General features: G+C 37.5%; 1 long non-coding RNA gene across 1 annotated transcript; it reads left to right on the top strand.

Moving 5' to 3' along the window:
* The first annotated feature begins 1,239 nt into the window (after positions 1 to 1,239).
* Positions 1,240 to 1,786, top strand: LOC149243315 (uncharacterized). The gene is made up of 2 exons (XR_016245788.1): positions 1,240 to 1,278; positions 1,403 to 1,786. It is a non-coding gene; the product is annotated as an uncharacterized LOC149243315 (long non-coding RNA).
* Positions 1,787 to 8,879: the final 7,093 nt, after the last annotated feature.

The following is an 8,879-nucleotide window of genomic DNA, read 5'->3' as shown; positions in this document are numbered from 1 at the left end:
ATATTTGATTTTATGCCATGGCTTCAATAATGCCACATAATTTAGAATTAACTCAGGATTTGCTTTAGGTCTTCCAGGGCTTACAAACCCGAAGCCCAAAATTTCATCAGACTTGACATGTGCAAATTTATCCTGCTGTAGTCAATATTTGATGCCATCATATCATTTCAAACCTCTCATTGATCACCTGGAATTTGTTGCATAGATAGTGAACAAGAGTTTGACTTTGTGTCAATTGTAGGTCTTTTCTCCAAATATCATAAGAGATCCTCAGACTTCCCTCAGAGGCAGGCCTAAACAAGCCCTCTATAATCTACACATTTAGATCCTCAGATGAACCATTAGCTTATGAAAAATTCATTTAGTACATAGATTACAACATGCAGCAAGTAGAAGATGTTATCTGCGTGTCCTCTGATATAATCCGTGAAGCTAAAGGCAATCAATGGTGAAACAATTTTCATCAACAGGGATGCAAAAGATTTCAAATACTCTTAGACAATTTAACTTGTATCACTACTCTCCTAGTTTGGTACAGGCTTTGACCTGCTCATGGCCAAGATTTTTCACAACAGCTTATGTCATTATCATTCGTAAGCAGCTAGAGATTTATGGAATCCAAATTAAGAATTCAACGTCAACATCCTCCTAACAAAACAGACCTCAGAACTCAATCTAGGCAGTAGATCTGGTTTCAGTCCCTTCTGTTTATAGATTGAGGTTCTTGGCCTCCTCTAGGGCTTCGACCCTCCATAGAAAAAAAAGGTCTCGAATCTTCTAGGGATTTTTCCCTTCAACAAAGATAAAATATCTTTACATAGAAAAGATCCTTCTTGAACTTCGCTCCATCCATAGAAAAAATATTTCGGTCTTTCTTCCACAGAAACAAGGTCTCCATATCTGAGTCCATTCAGCCTCTTACAAGTAGAAACCCAACGCTCTTAAACTCTGCTACCCAGATTGCCTGTTTTAATGCTTTTCTGATCAAGCTTTAAACCTTGATACTAGATAGTCATGTGTGTTGCTTGGCATAAATTACGCAGAGATTGATATGTAAATGACCTTTGGTTGAAGGCATGCTGTCTTATGTGTGGAGTTTGCTTCCACATTGTTGCTAGGAAGTAGATATGAAGGGATACTAATGAGTGCTTTTATATTCTATATTCAATGCAATGTAGCGTAAACTAACTTTTATGTTGAGTCACACGTTAATTTAATGTGTTTTTTTCTTGCAGAAGGATTCCCCCGTAGGGTCTCCAACACAGTCAGCCCACCCTGGTATGTCTCCTTTATTTTTATGATAATACTACTTTATTTGATGTCATGTCATTAATATGTGAGGATAGCATTGCTGGATTGATGTTTTTAAATCTTTTATCTCATGAGGTTTCTTGTGTTACAGCACGGTTTTCTCCAGATGATAAATACTCAAAGCATCGCACTCTGCTGAAGAAGCGTGTTGGCTTAGTGCCAACGCAGCAACCCCCACCCACCTATTAACAATTGAATATTCAGAGTTTTTATGTCTCTGCTAGACAAAGGAAGGGTGGTTAGAGGTTACACGGTTAACATTAATTATTCATTTTGTTTACTCTGTAGTCTTTGCCCTGCCTTTTTGGATGCAACTTCATGCTAGTTTGTGTTTAAGATGTATTTTGATGCTTTTTTACTTTGCACAAGTTGTAGATGTTGAATTGGGGTTTAAATTTAAATATATTGTTTAAGAGGTTATGATTAGATAGAGAATTAATTATTATTATTGGCTTATATACGATACTTTTGCACATTTATTTGTAGGCTAAACATTTGTGATTTTTCAGAGAAAAAAAACCTCCTAACTTCCATTAATCAAAATAAAAGTAAATACATTTGCAGTAGTGACAGATCTTATGTCCATGTAACTCTATGTTCTAGATAAGTCTCAGTAGAAACTTAGAAGATTTTATAATTTTGGATCTTAATAACTATGTATCTACTAGCGTCTCTAAAGGTCTATAACATCATTACAGATTTCTTACCTCTCTAACTTTCCTTCTCAGCGACATTGTTATATTATTTCCCATACATTCTTCAAAAAGAAAAGAAAATAAACAGAAAACTTGAAAAGACATATGAGGATCGTTCTCAGTGAACAGTTAGTGATGTCCTTAATAATTAAAACTCCATGTGCTGATGAGGATGCCATTGTCAAAAGCGGTGAAGAAGATCTTTCCTGGTGCTTGGAAACAACTCTTCTTAGAGAGAAAATCTGCCTCTTGGTTCTGTTCTCTGAATATATGACTGAAAGTCACTTTCTGGAAGGATCCCATGAAAGATCTGATGCGTAGCATCCAGAAGATAAGGGAAGGTTGCCCAAAAGTGGATCTCTGTACCCAATCCAGAATCACTTTGGGGTTCCCAAAACTGATAAATCCTCTATAGCTAGCCAGTTAGCAAATAGGAGTGCCCCCCAAAGAGCTAATCACGATGCTCTTTTATTAGTCCATGTACCACTATTCCAACAAAATTGAAAGTAGTTGCCAGGCTTTTATACAAGAAAAACCCCCCTGCCACAGATCCTATTAGTAGAAGCTCCTTAAAAAAAATCATCTGGATTTTGTGACCAAATCTCTTTATATTGGATTTGTCTGGAGTTAACCTTCTCTTTTGTTGGCCCTATTTCCATAAAATATGCTAAGATCTTTAAACAGGCGCCTCTTGTATCTGGGGTAGTCTCTTTCAAATATCTTCTCGTTCCTACTTTTCCATATGCCCACAAAATATAGAAGGGTAATGTTCGAAATGTCCTGTTCTCCTCAACCCACAGAGAAATGCACCTATCTATGGAGCTCGAATGCTATGCTGCTTGTAGGTTAAGAGTGTAATACTCCTCTCCAAATCTAGACTGCAAATGGGCATGTCAGAAAGATATGATCCACGTATTCTGCATTTTTTTCATAAAACACCTGTTAGGAACTTGGAAGCCTCTTTTGAGGAGATTATACTTACATGCACTCCTGTTATAAATGATTCTTCCAAATACCCTTCTTGTTTCAACAAAACTGGTAGTAGCAGGCTTTAGTAAAAAAGATTCTTGGATAGAGCAATACAATTGTCATCTTAGCTCAGGCAGCCTTTCACTCAGCATACTTAAGTACATTAATCATGACACAGGCAACAATCTTACTATAGTTAATGGCATCATTATGAGCTCAACATAGCCATGGCAAGTTAAACATCAATTTATTAATGAACCCTTGAACAACAACAAGCACAAACTCGCTACAACAAAAGCCTAAAGATCAATTTAGAATGGGGCTCGGGTTTTGTTTCAAAATATTTGATTTTATGCCACGACTTCAATAATGCCACAGAATTTAGAATTAACTCAGGATTTGCTTCAGGTCTTCTAGGGCTTGCAAACCCCAAGCCCAAAATTTCATCAGACTTGACATGTGCAAATTTATCCTACTGTAGTCAATATTGGATGCCATCATATCATTTCAAACCTCTCATTGATCACCTGGAATTTGTTGCATAGATAGTGAACAAGAGTTTGACTTTGCGTCAATTGTAGGTCTTTTCTCCAAATATCATAAGAGATCCTCAGACTTCCCTCAGAGGCAGGCCTAAACAATCCCTCTGTAATCTACACATTTAGATCCTCAGATGAACTGTTAGCTTATGAAAAATTCCTTTAGTACATAGATTACAACATGTAGCAAGTAGAAGATGTTATCTACGTGTCCTCTGATATAATCCTTGAAGCTAAAGGCAATCAATGGTAAAACAATTTTCATCAACAGGGATGCAAAAGATTTCAAATCCTCTTAGACAATTTAACTTGTATCACCACTCTCCTAGTTTGGTACAGGCTCTGACCTGCTCATGGCCAAGATTTTGCACAAAAACTTATGTCATTATCATTCGTAAGTAGCTAGAGATTTATGGAATCCAAATTAAGAATTCAATGTCAACATCCTCCTCCCAAAGGATCCCTATTGGAAAAACAATTTAGAAGTTCATCAGTAACAAAAGGATTTTAAGAATGCTTATAATTATGTTGATGATATCCTTGGTCCAATTATTAAGAACTTCACTAGCTATTTCACAGGCCTTCGCACCTCTTGGCCACTTCTGAGGCTGCTCGGCCTCTGTTCAATCAGTCTTGAGGCCTTCCTGAGGTCAATCCTGAGACCTATCGGCCCTTTGTCACAGTCTTCTAAGGCCTTAGATAGAATTTTGGTCTCTCTTTGTCCTGGTCAAAAGCATTGTTGACAGAACTTGGACTAGAACTTTATTAAGGCTGCTTTTTTACCATCCCTCTGATACCATGTTGATGTTTCACGATCTTCTAATCTGATAATTACTTCCAATGATCTCTTAAACAAGTTCTTAACCATAATGAAATAATGACAGTAGGATCATAAAGAGACAGCCAAGCACTTAGCGTACAAAGAGACAAAATTTTCACCTGGGAAGCCCAAACTTGAGAAAAAACCCAACAAACTTTTCTAGGAGAAATTCTTCAGTTCAACAAAGGTGCATTTTAATATTCACAAGTCAACCTTGGTCAACTTAGACAATAATTATGGATATGAACAAAATAGACCTCAGAACTCAATCTAGGCAGTAGATCTGGTTTCGGTCCCTTCTGTTTACAGACTGAGGTTCTTGGCCTCCTCTAGGGCTTCGACCCTCCATAGAAAAAAAAGGTCTCAGATCTTTTAGGGATTCTGCCCTTCAACAAAGATAAAATATCTTTACAGAGATAAGATCCTTCTTGAACTTCGCTCCATCCACAGAAAAAAGATTTCGGTCTTTCTTCCACAGAAACAAGGTCTCCATATCTGAGTCCATTCAGCCTCTTGCAAGCAGAAACCCGTCGCTCTTAAACTATGCAACCCAGATTGCCTGTTTTAATGCTTTTCTGATCAAGCTTGAAACCTTGATACTAGATAGTCATGTATGTTGCTTGGCATAAATTACGCAGAGATTGATATGTAAATGACCTTCGGTTGAAGGCATGTTGTTTTATGTGTGGAGTTTGCTTCCACACTGTTGCTAGGAAGTAGATATGAAGGGATACTAATGAGTGCTTTTATATTCTATATTCAATGCAATGTAGCGTAAACTAACTTACATGTTGAGTCACACGTTAATTTAATGTGTTTTTTTCTTGCAGAAGGATTCCCCCGTAGGGTCTCCAACACAGTCAGCCCACCCTGGTATGTCTCCTTTATTTTTATGATAATACTACTTTATTTGATGTCATGTCATTAATATGTGAGGATAGCATTGCTGCATTGATGTTTTTAAAATCTTTTATCTCATGAGGTTTCTTGTGTTACAACATGGTTTTCTCCAGATAATAAATGCTCAAAGCATCGCACTCTGCTGAAGAAGCGCTTTGGCTTAGTGCCAACGCAGCAACCCCCACCCACCTATTGACAATTGAATATTCAGAGTTTTTATGTCTCTGCTAGACAAAGGAAGGGTGGTTAGAGGTTACAGGGTTAACATTAATTATTCATTTTGTTTACTCTCTAGTCTTTGCCTTGCCTTTTTGGATGCAACTTCATGCTAGTTTGTGTTTAAGATGTATTTTGATGCTTTTTTACTTTGCACAAGTTGTAGATGTTGAATTGGGGTTTAAATTTAAATATATTGTTTAAGAGGTTATGATTAGATAGAGAATTGATTATTTTTATTGGCTTATATACGATACTTTTGCACATTTATTTGTAGGCTAAACATTTGTGAGTTTTCAGAGAAAAAAATAACTCCTAACTTCCATTAATCAAAATAAAAGTAAATACATTTGCAGTAGTGACAGATCTTATGTCCATGTAACTCTATGTTCTAGATAAGTCTCAGTAGAAACTCAGAGGATTTTATAATTTTGGATCTTAATCACTATGTATCTACTAGCGTCTCTAAAGGTCTATAAAAGGTCTATAACATCATTACAGATTTCTTACCTCTCTAACTTTCCTTCTCAACGACATTGTTATATTATTTCCCATACATTCTTCAAAAAGAAAAGAAAATAAACAGAAAACTTGAAAAGACATATGAGGATCATTCTCAATGAACAGTCAGTGATATCCTTAATAATTAAAACTCCATGTGCTGATGAAGATGCCATTGTCAAAAGCAGTGAAGAAGATCTTTCCCGATGCTTGGAAACAACTCTTCTTAGAGAGAAAATCTACCTCTTGGTTCTGTTCTCTGAATATATGGCTGAAAGTCACTTTCTGGAAGGATCCCATGAAAGATTTGATGCGTAGCATCCAGAAGATAAGGGAAGGTTTCCCAAAAGTGGATCTCTGTACCCAATCCAAAATCAATTTGGGGTTCCCAAAACTGATAAATCCTCTATAGCTAGCCAGTTAGCAAATAGGAGTGCCCCCCAAAGAGCTAATCATGATGCTCTTTTATTAGTCCATGTACCACTATTCCAACAAAATTGAAAGTAGTTGCTAGGCTTTTATACAAGAAAAACCCCCCTGCCACAGATCCTATTAGTAGAAGCTCCTTAAAAAAATCATCTGGATTTTGTGACCAAATCTCTTTATATTGGATTTGTCTCGAGTTAACCTTCTCTTTTGTTGGTCCTATTTCCATAAAATATGTAGAGATCTTTAAACAGGCGCCTCTTGTATCTAGGTAGTCTCTTTCAAATATCTTCTCGTTCCTACTTTTCCATATGCCCACATAATATAGAAGGGTAATGTTTGAAATGTCTTGTTCTCCTCAACCCACAGAGAAATGCACCTATCTAGGGAGCTCGAATGCTATGCTGCATGTAGGTTAAGAGTGTAATACTCCTCTCCAAATCGAGACTGCAAATGGGCATGTCAGAAAGAGATGATCCACATCTTCTACATTTTTTTCATAAAACACCTGTTAGGACCTTGGAAGCCCCTTTTGAGGAGATTATCCCACGTAAGTATCCTGTTATATGTTCTCCATTCCTTTTACGACATCCAAACCAATTTTAATCCTATTTACCCTCTCGACGTCCCATCTCAAATTCCCAAGAAGCCAATGTTTGTTTCTCATCATACTCATCCAAATGTATGATGCTCCCTTATGCTCTGGTGACCCGTCCTCTATCCATTCCTCAACCTGTTTATGCTCTGGTGACCCCTCCTCTATCCATTCCTCAACCTGTTTGTTTTTCATATATTTTTCTTTAACGACTTGTTGCCAAACTCCTTTATCTTGTAATGATCTCCATAAATTCTTGTTTATTAAAGCCTTATTGAAGCTCTCTGTGTCCTTTATTCCCCATCTGCTGTCCTTTTCAAACCTAGAGAGGGTATTTAGACTTACTAAATGGATCTTTTTGTGGAGACCAGGTCTAATCCAATGAGAACCTAGCGATGATGAAGTCAATTCTTTTTAAAATGTCCTTTAGCACGTAGTATAAGTGCATCCAGTATAGAGCAATATTCTGAAGGACTGATTTTAACATGATCAACCCCTCTCCCTCCCATTGTCAGCCATTTATTCGACCATAAGGACATATTGTGTTCAAATCTTTTATAAGCCATTCCCAATCATTAATTGCATAATTATTTGGTTTCAATCTAAAACCCAAATATTTACGCCGTAAGGCGTTTCCCTTTGAAATCAACTTTCCTCTTGCCTTACCTGTCTTGCTATGATCCGTCTATTTTCATGGTAGATGATTAAAATATTTACAACTATTAGATTAAAGTTCTTGTTATAACTGAAACTATCCCTATCTTACCTTCCTTGAAACCATATAAATAACGACTTCTGTAGGTTTTATGAAACACTGTTCTACGAATCCATGTCCGCTTTCTTGAATCTGCTCATAAATTTCAATCGTCCAGGATCTTGCTTGAATCTCTTGGCCATTGTGTAGTTCAATCATCCAATCGTCCACGATCTTGCTTGAATCTCCTGGCCATTGTGCAGGTAAATTTCAAATGGCAAGGGCATAAATTTCAAAATGAACTGTGTAGTATCAATTGTTTTCAGTTGTCAATGATTTGTTTTTAATGATTTTTGGTTTTAACTGCGAGGACTTCCATGACGAAAAATTGGAAACTGCCAAGATTTCTATGACAAAAAACTAGAAATTGCAAAGGTTTCTCAGTTTATGCACGATCTTGGACGAAATCTGTTGGACAATGTGCAGGTAAATTTCAAAATGGAGTGGGTAGTCTTGAAACGATTGTTTTTAATTCCCGCCCTCCATATACCACAATGCTTCTTTTTATGAAACCCTAATGTCCGAAGTTGATCTTCCTCCCACCATTTGAAGGGGACTGTACTACTAGTATGGCATGAATGCCCATGTCTCTGTGTTGAGTAATTATTTCAAGGTACGAGACCTTGCATCAAGTTTATGGCCCCCATAAGCAAGATTCCTCTCTTCTCCTTCAATGGGCCTACCTGTGGCGACCAGATCTTGTGCCTCCGGCTGTGGCTGTAGCTCAAACTCTCGTGTTTGTTCAACCCTCTAGTTTGGCTTCTGCCCAGATCTGGCTTGGTTTTGGATTCAGATTCCTCCAGTCGGTGCTGCATGCATTGACCACAGCGTTTTTCTCCATTGTTGGTCTTCTTCTTGCAGTAGGTGCTGCATCCTCCCAACGACAACGCCCCATTTACCTTCGTGCATATGGTAAAAATGATCTCTAGGAAACCCTTTATGGGCTACTCTTCTACAGGAGTGGCATTAATGTCCATATTTAATAATTAGTTACAGGTATGATTACAGATCAGACCTTCCTTCTTTAGTTGATGGCCCCATCAACTGGATCTTTATCTTTACTTTCCACATGCTTAATCTGGGTCCTATGGGTTTCAGATCCTGTCGCTTGGCTTTGGCTCTTGCTCAAACTTCTGCTCTAGCTATATTCAGA

Source organism: Pinus tabuliformis, chromosome 8, assembly GCF_031772625.1.
Source record: "Pinus tabuliformis cultivar Carrire ecotype Pingquan chromosome 8, CPIR1, whole genome shotgun sequence".
In the NCBI taxonomy this organism is placed as follows: Eukaryota; Viridiplantae; Streptophyta; class Pinopsida; order Pinales; family Pinaceae; genus Pinus; species Pinus tabuliformis.
This window is presented reverse-complemented; position numbering and strand designations above follow the sequence as displayed.